The sequence below is a fragment of the Parasteatoda tepidariorum genome, chromosome X2 (assembly GCF_043381705.1).
Source record: "Parasteatoda tepidariorum isolate YZ-2023 chromosome X2, CAS_Ptep_4.0, whole genome shotgun sequence".
Lineage (NCBI taxonomy): Eukaryota > Metazoa > Arthropoda > Arachnida > Araneae > Theridiidae > Parasteatoda > Parasteatoda tepidariorum.
In genome coordinates, this window is record NC_092215.1 from 26350481 (window position 1) to 26363494 (window position 13014).

Consider the following 13014-nt stretch of genomic DNA (forward strand, 5'->3'; position numbering starts at 1 on the left):
AGTAACGCACAAAACAACCAATCAAAATTAAGAACGCATGTGTGTGTAAAGGTAATAATTTTTAATAATGATGTCTTCAGAAATGTTACAACTAAACTTACCAGCTAAATCTTGTTGCGATTTTTATTTTGTATTGAATGTGTGAAATATATTGAACAGAGTTTACTTTAAAATACTTAAAACTTTTATAAAAAATGGATCGCCGTGAATATCTTAGGAGATATTAACAGCGACATAGGGCTGAAATTTAGCAGTACATAATTATCGGGAAAATAATCGCAGTACTATCAATACGCGACAGCGAATTGCCTGGCGAAGAAAAGTTGTAGAGTCAAGACGTTTAAATGAAAACGAATAATATGGAAAAAAAATTTATAAAAAATGTTGTATATAAGGAGGTTTCGTAAACAATTTTTAATTTTATCATTGTTTTTTCTTACTTTTAATTGTTTTTTACTTACTTTCAAAAAATCGTTCAGCCTGAAATATTAATTAGCAGTTCATACTTGTTTGAGATATTTCTTAAATAATGCATAAAATTGCAAATCAATGGTACACAAAATGATGTGAAAAGAAAAATCAATGAAAAATGTACATAGAAAATTGCGTCTGTGGTACCGGACTGGCGATGACATTTTTTCCTAAAGTCTCTTTTCATGACTGCCCACATACCTTCGATCTTATTGACCAGAAGAAAAAGTAATCTTCCCAGCCGGTATCCAACTTGGAACTAACGGACCTCTGAAATCACATATACCGTTGAACATTTAAAAATAACGATAAAATCTAAACAAATCAGAATCACGATTGGATTTCAGCATCGTCCAGCTTGGTGGTCAATCGCGATTACAACTAGAATCAAGGGGCACCCTCAAATATAGTCAACCCAAGTTAGGCTCTGCCGCGTGTGCTTCGAATACGGAGATTAATCTCCGGCTAATGTCCTTCAGTAATTTGTTGAATAATATTGCTTCCTCGCTTTATATGAGTTTATATTATTGTTTGTATTAAAATTGCTTTATATAAGTTTATAATGCTGATAACAAGGACCTCTGACCTATTACAATTCTATCATATTCTCTCTATGTGATGTTGGTGCAGAAAAATTGCCAGCAGTTATTGGGGGTTGGGGTTGCGTAGCAGTTATTGGGGGTTGGCGAGCAGGGGGCGGAGCTAGAGAGAGAGAGAGAGAGAGAGACAGAGAGAGAAGAGAGAGAGAGAGAAATCATAAGATGACCCTTAGAGAAATCATGGAAGATATCATTTAATAACGTGTAACGTCACCTCTGGGTTTGATAACCGCTTGGATTCGATTAGGAAGTGAGTCCACAAGGTTTTGCAGGTATGTCGAATCTAGTTATAGCCACCTCAGTGAGGGAGCTCAATCCATAATAAGAAAAACACCCCCAAAACATGACAGACCCACCTCCATCTTGAATCAAACATTGCACACTGTCAGGATGAAATGCTTCATCTGGTCTTCCGTGCACTCAACGACTTTCGTCATTTGAATAAAGGCAAAAACATGATTCCTCAGACCATATTACATTCCGCCAATCAGCAACTGTCCACGCTCAGTCCGCGTCGAAACACCAACAAATCCAGCAGCTTAATTCACCGTATGACCATGGTCACTGGCAAACACAATTGCCCCTTTTTGCCACTCTGACACATCCTTACACTTACCCATATTTACACACAATTTCCGCTCAAAACAAAAATATCCTACTATTTGCCTTTGATAACGTTGAGGCAGTGGGTACGCAATTGAGCACGGTCAATTGACTACTGCGTCATCTAAGGAACCCTAACGAACGATTCATCGTTAGGGCAGTATATGAAAAGCTCGCTCGAAGCCTACCAAAAGAAGCTCAATCATTTATGGGTCAATTAGAATTTAGATTCGCTGCCCTAGAGGCCCACCTAGATAAGGGTCTTTAAAGAGAATGAATTATTTTCGATTGTAATAATTTACTAAAAACTAAAGACGTTCTTAACCAACCCAAACTAATTTTGCTAAATTTTGACCTAGCAAATGCTCATTCTGCATTTATCGTAACAATTATGAATAATAATTTTTACGACTCATTCTAACTGCACTTATCTCTTCTTAAAATGTTATACACTATTGGCCATTAAAATTGCTACACCAGGAAGGAACACTGAGTTGAACAGAGATTGGATAGCATGCAGAACAGAGATTGGACGGGTGCAGCATTCTATGCAGCTTCAACATTGTGCAATAATTCATCGACCGTAATGACTGACGAGTGGTGGCGTGCCAGTAGTTCGGCAACCATTGACCAGACGCTTTCAATTGGTGAGAGATCAGGAGAATGTGCTGGTAGGGGCAACAAGCGAGCATGTTTTGTATCAGGACAGTGCGGACAATATGCGGTCGTGCACTGTCCTGCTGAAACGTAGCATTATGGAGGCCTCGAAGATAAGGCAGAGCAACTGGCCCTAGCACATCAGAAATTTAATGGCTGCTGTTCAAAGTGCCGGCAATGCGAACAAGAGCTGATCGAGACGTGTATCCAATGGCACCTCATACCATTACTCCAGGTGATGGACCAGTATGACGATGTCGAACGGAAGCTGCCAATGGGCGTTCTCTACGATGTCGCCAAACATAAATGCGGCTGTCATGATGCTGTATACAGAACCTGGATTCATCTGAAAAGACGACGTCACGCCATTCCTGCGGCCAGGTTCGTTTTTGGTCACAGCATCGGAGGCACTCTTGTCTGTGATGCAGCATCAAGGGTAGCCAAAACCATGGTCGCCGTGCTAACAGTCCATGCTGCTGCAAACGTCGTCGAACTGTTCGTGCAGACACTTGTTGCCTTGCAAATGATCCCATTTGATGACTTAGGGCGTAGCTGTACGATCCCTTAGGGCAATGTGGATAACATGTCTGTTTTCTCGGCTGTTAGTGATGGAGGCCGCTGAGATCCTGCACAGCGTTCCATATGACCGTCATGAACCCATCGATTCCATATTCTGCTAACAGTCATGGGATCTCGACCAACGCGAACAGCAATACTTCGGTATGATAAACCACAATGCCGGTATGCCGCAATTCGACCTCTATCAAACTCAGACACGAGCTGGTAGGCATTTCTCCTCCTTACACGAGACGTAACAAAAACTTTTACCCAAGAACAACACTGAAATTCAATTTCTGCATGAGAAACTTGCAGTCAAATCTCTTCTTTTTTACACATTGTAGGTGTCGCTACAGACGCCTGCTATGCGTGAATGCGCTGATAAATTAATCATTTGCATACCACAACATGCTTTATCCGTCCTGCAAATTTCACATTCGTGATGCGTCGACTTCCTGGTGTAGCAATTTTAATGGCCAGTAGTGTATTAACTCTTTGATTCAGAATTATTATTAAACATATTTTTCATTATTTTGTATTAATTTAGGTTTAAAAAAAGTGAAAAAATATTATATTTAACATTTTAATTGCGTATGGTTAAGAAATATAGCATGAAACGCCGGTATCTTTTTCTGCGTTAAAGGTAAAATCTTCCTAAGATGGCGCACTTCCAAACAATAATTTTTCATATTTGCATTTATTTGCAGTCATTGAAAGCTAGGAGAAACAGTTATTCATCATTTAAATTTTCTTAATTCATAAAATCTCTTTTCAAACTACTTTCGGATTTTACATTTTAATAAAAATATAATTCCGATAACCTAAAAGTATATTTTTAGATTGTTTTTTTGAGTCAAAAAACATCAAAATTTATTTTTGCAAGTAATTAGAGCGCCAGAAAGAAAAAAATAAATAAAAGCGTTGTCCCCATCTGAGTCAAAGGGTTAATCGATCTTTCATTATTGTACTTATTTCATATTGAAGAAAGTAATTTCAAAATGCTTGAAATAAAATAAACTTTTTCAACATATAAACTGTGATAAATAACCCATCATCTCAGAGATTGAAAGAGGACAGTCATTAAGGACAATTTACTTGTCGCACATAAAATTCGAAATCTATCATTCATACCTCATAAACATCAGCTTATTTTAATCGATCAACCTTCTTCAAAAACTCCAAGTTCATCTCACTTACAAAATAAATAAATAATATAAAATTAAGAAAAAAATAAAATAATAAAGAAGAAAATGTGTTTTTGTCAAACACTGGAAATAAAATGACAGTTTTTTTTCTAGCCTGACATGAGGTGTCTATTGCTTTCCGTTTGAATAAAAAAAATGAGTCTTTTTCTATATTACATCCATTTCAGTTTTTCATTTCTTTAAATTTTATGAGAACGAGAGATCGACGAGAATTTCACACCCGACCCACACCTTCTCTACAGTGCTGACGTAAAATGTCCTCAGTGGTAGACGGATCATGGGTTAGAGTCCCCTTGCCGTCAGGCTAACCGTGGAAGACTTTTGTGGTTTTCCTGTTTATGCAACGCAAATGCGGGTTAGTTCTATCAAAAAGTCTTCCACAAAGACAAATGACTTTCAATACTTGATCCAGGAGTTCCCTTATTTTCTGGATTGGGTTCAAAATGACAAGGCTATGGCGTTGAATATTGGCAGTCGTAAACTCAAATTTGGGTCAGCTATTCAACGACGATTATAAAATAGTATAAAATAAAATAAAATGAAATAAAACAACGAGAAACTGACATTTCTTAGAAATACTTGTCTTTTATAGACATTTTTATGCTACAATAAAATTTCATACGTTTTATTGTTTCTTAAATCTAACAGTTTGTTCTTGAACAGTCTATAATAATAAAACGAAGAATTAGTCTGAAAGTGCATTAGCCTCCTGAATTGTTTGAGCAAGGTTCCTAAACTCTAGACAGCTGGAGCAAAAAAATGCTAGCCCTGATTCTAAATCCAAGAAATCGTTCAAGAATTTCAATTATACCGCTTGAAAAAGGAGTCATAGGTTTAAAATTAGGCATCGTAATAAATTAAACTGTAGACGATTCTGTTTCTTTTCTTCTAAATTATTTTAAAGGTTTATTGATAAAATCACATGTTTGCTAGACTAAAGCTTTGTTTGATAAAATCGCATGCTCTTTATTAATTTTTGAGCTTTTTAAGCAAGTGTCCTAAACTCTCCATAGCAGGAACAACATATGCTAGCCTTGATGCTGAAAATAGCTCAAAAATATGAATTATACCGATTGAAAAAGAAACCATAGGTTTAATAACAGACATTGTAGTAAATTAAACTGTTGACGATTCTCCCCCCCCCCCCTCCATTATTTGTTGTATTGCTGTTTTCCTCAATCAATCAGTGGCACTACAGCACTGGCCTTCTCTCGTCTTTTGCCCATTTTCTTCAAATGAATCGCTCTTAAAATGACGAGATCCATTTCTTGCTCTTTTTTCAGAGGGCCTTGGTCAAGAATATTTTCTGTGTTGGACGTTCTATGTTCATTCTTATAACATGACCAACCCATTTAATTCTTTGGATTTTTATGTATTTGATAACGTCTTTGAAGGCACGATAAAGTTCTGACTTTGAGCGTCCGTGACATCAAGTTGTATTCCTCCAAAACGAGCTTTTATTATCTAAATAAAATATAGTAACTCAGTAGATAAGCAATGTCCTACACCAGCGATGTCTGACTGTTTCGCTAATTACAGAATAAAAATTTAAATTCTCAAAATAATCGATTTAACTTTGAACCATATTATAGTACCATGTACCACAATACGGAATAAATGTGTTGGAATCTTAATGAGAAAGGCGCTTAAGCCATGTGTTCGTAAAAGTTGAAGTAAAGTATAGAGAGTGATAAAGTTTAATAAATACGATAGTATGATTTGACTTAGACCCACATTAAGGTTGCGACACATTTGAATGATATTATGATTCATCATGCTCTAACATTTTAAATAGTGTAACTAATAAGCGAATAAGTTAAAATACATAAAATACCTTACTAGGAAAGAGGATAAAAGTGCTTTTGGAATATCTTAACATTATGGGATCGTGTCAGGGCTGAAAGTCCACATTTATCAAGACGGAAAAGAGTAAAAACTGAGTCGTATATCTGTTCTCAGTCACCAAAGCTTTTTTTTTTTACCGTTTCATACACGTCTTGTCTTAACTACTACAGCAAAGAATCATACTGATTTTTCAGTGCAATACTTTTAACTCAACGTTTTTAAGGCCGAGGAAGATTACCTTTCACTTTTATAAGACAGATGATGATTATTTCTTGCCAACTGCATCCATTTTTAAATGTCGATGGAAAGCTTTTTTCCGTGAAAGATACTTTTAACTTTAATGTTTATAAGGCCGAAAAAGATTACTTCTTACCTCTTCATCCATTTTTAGAAGACCTTTAAAACCTATTTTTCGGACTATCTTTTGATTAAAAAAAAATAATGAAGTGTGTTGCTTACATAAATGTTGATAACAATAAAGGTTTGCGTTAAGTCAAGAAGAGAGGCTAACACTGAGGAGCTATTTTTCTCTAGTGAGTTATGCGTTCTTGTGATCATTTGTCATGGAGTCTATTTTTAACTTAACATAAAAATCTAATGATGGTGTCGCAGTTTACTGTTCCCGGTACATTTTCATTGCCAAAAAAAAAAAAAAATAAAAAAATAAAATAAAATCGCATGGTAGGATCCAGTTTTCCAACATTGATTTTTAAATTTTCTTGGTTGTCATCAGTATAAAATTAATAAAAGCATTGTTTTTCTGTAAAATATTTTTGTATCCCAAATTTAGAGGCATTAACCCGTAATATTTTCTTATTACCCATTGACAAAATGGGTCTTGTTTTGAATTTGATGGCGTGCACATCTTATGTGGACGTCATCACACTTTTCAAAAGTATTCAAGGGTAAACAATGCGCATGCGTCGTCATTGCATACGTTGCAATAGCGACCGCTGCTGTTTGATAATTTTTTTAGAATTCTTTTTTTTTTCACTTTTAATTTTGTTGTGCATTAAGTTGGTGAGTTTATTTTTGTGACATGGTACCAGACAGATCCCATAAATACTTCTTGAGTTGTGAATAAAAGAGAATTTTATCATTTGAACGATATTTTTGTTTTTATCGTTTTAATTAAGAAACAGAAATTCTAACCTACAGTTCAAACTGGATAGTTTTTAATTCGCAATCGCAACCCTCGAGTACGCCCTCTAGCGGATAGGTTATATTCAGGCTGTTATTTATTAAGTTTTCATTTAGTTTTATCAGAATCATTAGCAGAGTAGGACGCCATTTTTAGCAGTAATAAAAATTAAAACTTCCTTAAGGAAAAGGCTGAAAAAACTTGAAGAAATGACCCAGAACATTGGTAAATCTTTCTGAAACAGAACGCGCCCAACATTTGAGGAACAATTTATCAATAGTTTTTACCTTTCTATTATCAACAACATAACTTCCGATTTTGTGATCGCATGCTGTTACAGATGTGTGTATTATGGTAAAATAATTTTCTTTTGTCTTCAATTCATTACAAATTGAAGGGAAGTCAACATTGCTTACTTCATTCAATAAATAAATGAAATTTCAGAACGTACAGAACTGTAATATGGAATATTCTTCGTTACAGAATAGTATATATTTCTGCACTTATATAATTCGAAAAACAACAGTGACGGCGAAGGGACTCTAACTCAAGATACGTCTATCACCGAGGATATTTCACGTCAACACTGTGGTTGATGCAAGATTCGTATCGACCAGCCATCGCTGGGATTCGAACCCAGTTCACCACATTGAAAGGCGAATGCTCTATCCCCTGAGCCATTACAGCTCATATTTTAAGGTTTTATTTTATTTTATAACCGTCGTTGAACAGCCGACCCAATATTTGGGTTCACGACTACTAATGTTCAACTCCATAGCCTTTTAATTTTGAACCAATCCAGAAGACAAGGAAAGTCCTGGATCAGTACCCCCAGAGGTATTGATTTGTTATGGTAACATGAAGGACTTTGCGACTCGACAGATTTAACGTGCACCAGTCACCATTTAAGACACGGGGAGTCTTCGGTCGGGGGGGATCGAAACCACGAACTGTTGGACATGAACCCAGTGCCCTATCAACCAGGCTATCCCAGCCTCATATTTTAATGTTTGAAATAATGTGATTCATAAAACTATGGAAAGTAAAGTTTAAATATGCCTTTCACGTTATATAATTTAATTAATTTAGTAAAACGATTTCGCAGGCATTAGGTTTTAACGCTAATAAGAAGATACATATTTTTTTTCCTGTTCATTTACAAATATTTTTCCAATGTGTTTTGGATGTTCCTTCTCTCTAAAAGAAAAAGGATACCATTTTGTTTTTGCTTGCATAAGAAAGAATATCAAACATTTTTCTTTTTTAAATTTAATAAGCCACAATAAAGAAGGAACGTTACAATGCTACACGCTACATTAAAGACGTCTCCAAAGAAACTGAATGACTGTTCATATAGAAATCGCAGGCATTCGTCTCATACAACAACCATCATACAGTTCGTTGTGATAGCGAATACTAATTCAGGTGAATATCATCAATAAAGAAGGTCCCTAATTGATTGACACGGTCCCAAAGGCTAGAATTGAAGCAAGAAAAGAAAACGAGGCCAAGGCCTAAACTTAACGAGGCTGAAAAAGTCAAAGCCTAAGAAGGTAGACGGGAATACCTTAAGCGTTATACACAAACGGAAAAACGAAAGGATTCCGTTCGCAAACGCAAGCATGAAGCCCATTCCTCACTAAAGTACCAAAGTGATTGACAGAATTGAACCCAACCGAAGAGCGAATGGTGGCTCTCCGAACCCCTTTCATGCAAATACGAGAACTGGGTGTTGATCACCAGTTAGGGATAAAAGGATCTGTTGTCAACGTACCCAATGACTTGCACAAGACCGTAGACTGTCTTCCACGCAATATAAATGATTCATTCACAATTCATGTAAAATTGAAAAAAGTCTAGCTTTCAAATTCTATTTCATGTATGAACTTGTGAATCCGAAACGGGTGAATGACACGGCTTATAATCTCCTTCAAACACCATTGTACCAATCCGAAAATGTTAATATTGATCTCGATTGGCTGTTCAATGTCAGTTCAGTCATCGAAAGAATTTACACAGAATGTGTCTGAGCTGCATTCAAATATGTCTGCGAAATTATGTACCGAGCAGTTCAGAATTAACACTTAAAGACGTCCAAGATGAAAACACAATAAAGCTGCATTTCAAAGAAAATGTAGACAACAATTTTGCGAATGGGTAACTTGTGATCACTTTCCGGCGATCACAATTTTTTATTAAATTAAAATCGTTTATTTAAATTTTTTTTATATAAAAAAATATTCGTGATTTTGATGTATCACAGAAATTTTTTTGTATTTATTATTTTCTTAATTTTAAGCCAAGATACAAGATAGGAATGAAAAAATGGTACCAAAGAGGGAAAAAGAAAGAAAAGTCATTGCATTTGAAAAGATTTAAATATTTTTGAATATAATCAAATACAGATAAAATTTACTGAAAAACCTCATTCCGTATTTTGCTACCCAGTCAAGCTTATTTAAAGGGGGGGGGGGAAGAAAAAAAGCAACTTTACTTCATTTCTTATGCACAAGAAAACACTTAATATAAAAGTTTATAACATCATTTTAAAGCAATATGGTAAAGGGCTTGCATTAAGCGATAATACTTAATAATTCTTTAAGTAATTCGTCTGTGTGTTTGAGACATTATCTATAATAACGCATACTTCCTTGCTAATAATAACTAAATAGACGGCGAGTTCTAAATCTGAATACAGCAACTTCAAACTTTGATCATAAATATTTTTCTTTTTTTCAAGATTGAACTAATGAATCCAAATAAATTTGTAAGGTTCATTATGCATAAATCACTTGTGTTATAGATTTATAGTAAATTTATGTTGTAGGAATTTAGTTTTAAAACTCACTTTATCGTTTAGAGTTCTGAATACGAAAAAAAATCACCTCAATCAATCTTAAGTTACACCTGTGTAATATACCTAGATACACTAACCCGTAATTAGCTTAAATAAGTAAGAACGCTGTTAAATATAATTTCTTTTTTTTTTTTGCTGTTTTCATTTTAGTAAACACGCATTTCGAGCTATATCTATTGTTGAACATCTGAAAAAAATTTTGGGTTGACGACTACTACTAATGTTCAACTCTGTAGCCTTGTCATGTTGAACCCAATCCAGAAGACAAGGAAACTCCTGGATCAAGTACTGAGGAGAAATTTGCCTTCGTGGAGAACTTTCTGATGAAACTAACCTGAATTTGAGGTACATGAAGAGGAAAACCACGAAAACCTCCCACGGTTAGCCCGACAGCAATGGGATTCTAACTCATGATCCGTCTACCACTGAAGATATTTCACGTCAACACTGTGGTCGGTGTAAGTCGGATGCGGAATTCAATTCAGAACGATCAGCCATCGCTGGGGTTCGAACACGGTTCACCTCTTTGGAAGGCGAACGCGCTATCCCCCGAGCCACCAGGTCTCGATGTCCAGATTTAAAAACTCACCGATCTAACACTTTTTAGTTAATATTTAATACTCCTTTATTTAACAGTGGTGGCTCAGAGGATAGAGCACTCGTCTACCATTGAGGTAACCGATACGAATTCCGATTCTGGCTACAGTGCTGACATAAAATATCTTCAGTGGTAGACGAATCATGGGTTAGAATTCCTTTATCATTGGACTAACCATGAGAGGTTTTCTTCTTCGTGTGACGCAAAGGGAGTTACTTCCATCAAAAAGTCCTCAACGATTGTCCCAATGGTTGATTCAGGATTCCCTTATCTTCCACTTTGAGTTCAAAATTACAAGGCTAAGGAAAGCCATAAATTCAGAATTGGGTAAGCTGTTCAATACTAGTTATAAAATAAAATACTTCTTCAATAATACTTCTAATTCATACTTTAAAAGTGTTGGTGCAAATATTATAACATTAATGTCAACAAAGTTTCAAGAGATTAATAACAGATACATTCTCAGGTTTTTATTAATATGCAATAGGAAAAGATGTTCAGCTATGTAAAAGTTTCATTTAGGAATTATTTTGAGGACTAATATGCCCAGAGAGAGAGAGCAAGTTAAAATGTTGAGATTTCTCAAGTCCCGATATATCCAATAATATATTTTCATAGCATATCCTTTATTTTGTATACTGATATATAAAAAGAGAGTTAGAAATACTTTAAAAAAAGGCAAAACAGAAGGGAAAGTAATAGTTAATTATTTATTGAACACATACCACCCAAATAAAGGAACATCCAATATAGTTTAGGCCTAGAAGATAAATAACATGTAGCACAGGCGACTAGACTTTTATAACAATAGGCTATTATACATAAGTACAGGCCTTTGAAAAAACCATAAATAATGTCACATTTGTATAAAAAAAAAAAGAATAAAACTTTTAAATAATAAAATGGAGATATATTTAAAAATAACTTAGATATGCATCCTTAGCAGAAAAAAAAAAGAATATAACAATAGAAACATTCACCAAACACAATGAGAGAAATATTTAAAAATGCAAAAACACAAATCCCATTCAAATGTTTTTACTTTTCAACATAAATCTATATAAATATAAAATTCTGTATTTATCAGGATAACAAAGTTTATAGATAATATCAACTAACTTTATACTGTAATGCATAAAGACTATGAAATAAAATGTATAATTAGAAATGTAAGAACAATTTAACTGCAATAAATAACAACTCTATAGGTGAACACTGTACTGTAATAATCTCGACTGTGTGTAATAGGGTACATAACAAATTAATTTATGGAATAATTAATGTGTTTTCCTAACTGTTACTCTGTTACCTTAAAAGTTAAATACTAATATCAACAGCAAAAATAAAACTTCTGAATTAAATGATAAAATTGAAATAATAAAGCAAAAGAGCTGCAAAACACATCTAAAATAAAGATTGAACAACTAGATTATAACTGACTAACAAGATATTATTTTTTAATCTGTGAAGTTAGAAACTGTTTTAGACTATTATTAGTAAGTTGATTTCAAAAAGCAGTGGTTTTTTGCGATGGATAACAATTTTAAAAGCATTCATTAAGTTCATTATGAATGGTTATTTTAATTAAGCAAAAGATCCTTTATTTAGAAAAGTGATTTACAAACTTTTTTAAACTAAGAGCCACCTTCCTTAAAATCTCAAGACCTAGCTATATAATTCGTTATTTAGGGAGGAAGGGATTATACCCCACTCTTTAATAAAACAAACAAACTGCATAATTTTCTATTTTTTTTCAACAAACTGCAGTTTTAAAATACATTTTTTGATACTAGCTAGTGGTTGATAAGATGAGGCGAGAAAATACGTGTTTTATAAATTTTGGGGATAATGCATTTTGTATAAAAAAGGTAATTTCAAGCGACGCTCTCTAAATTTATACTGTAAAACTAAATTTTAAAAAATGTATTATACTTCATAGCATTAATTACAATTATAACTGCCCTTATTATGAATTACTTGATTAAAAAGTTCATTTGCTTCAAAACTATACACATTGTATACGTTTCAAGCGCCCATTTTCAAGACATGAATGAGAAGAAACGAAAGATATTTGAAAAATAAAAAATATATATTATATGTTAGTTATTGTGTTTCTTCTTTTTATTATTTGTAACTTTTACTAATGTTGAAAAGTTTAAATTATGAACAAAATCAACTATATCAAGCCAGAAATTATTAATAAAACTAACTATATTTGAACTAACTATATTTGAAAATAAAATATTCAAAAAATTAAAGAAAGAAATATTAAGTAAACGCAATTAAAAGCTTAAGCAATAAAATTTATTTTAAAAAAAGTTCATTTCTATTTTAATAATTCAGACAAAATAAAATATCATAATCTACTTCAATAGTTTAGGCAAAACAAAAGATCATAATCTATTACAAGAATTTTTTACAGCAAAACCTCATGCCCAAGAATCCTCCATAAAACTTAGACAACAAATGAAATTTTGGAA

At 33.9% G+C, this 13014-nt stretch overlaps 1 protein-coding gene across 2 annotated transcripts in view; it reads left to right on the top strand.

Annotated features, from left to right (window-relative positions):
- The window catches only part of LOC107455117 (DNA ligase 1), a 340752-nt gene that overhangs the window by 47080 nt on the left and 280658 nt on the right, over nt 1-13014 (top strand). The gene's annotated exons all lie outside the window — the stretch shown is intronic.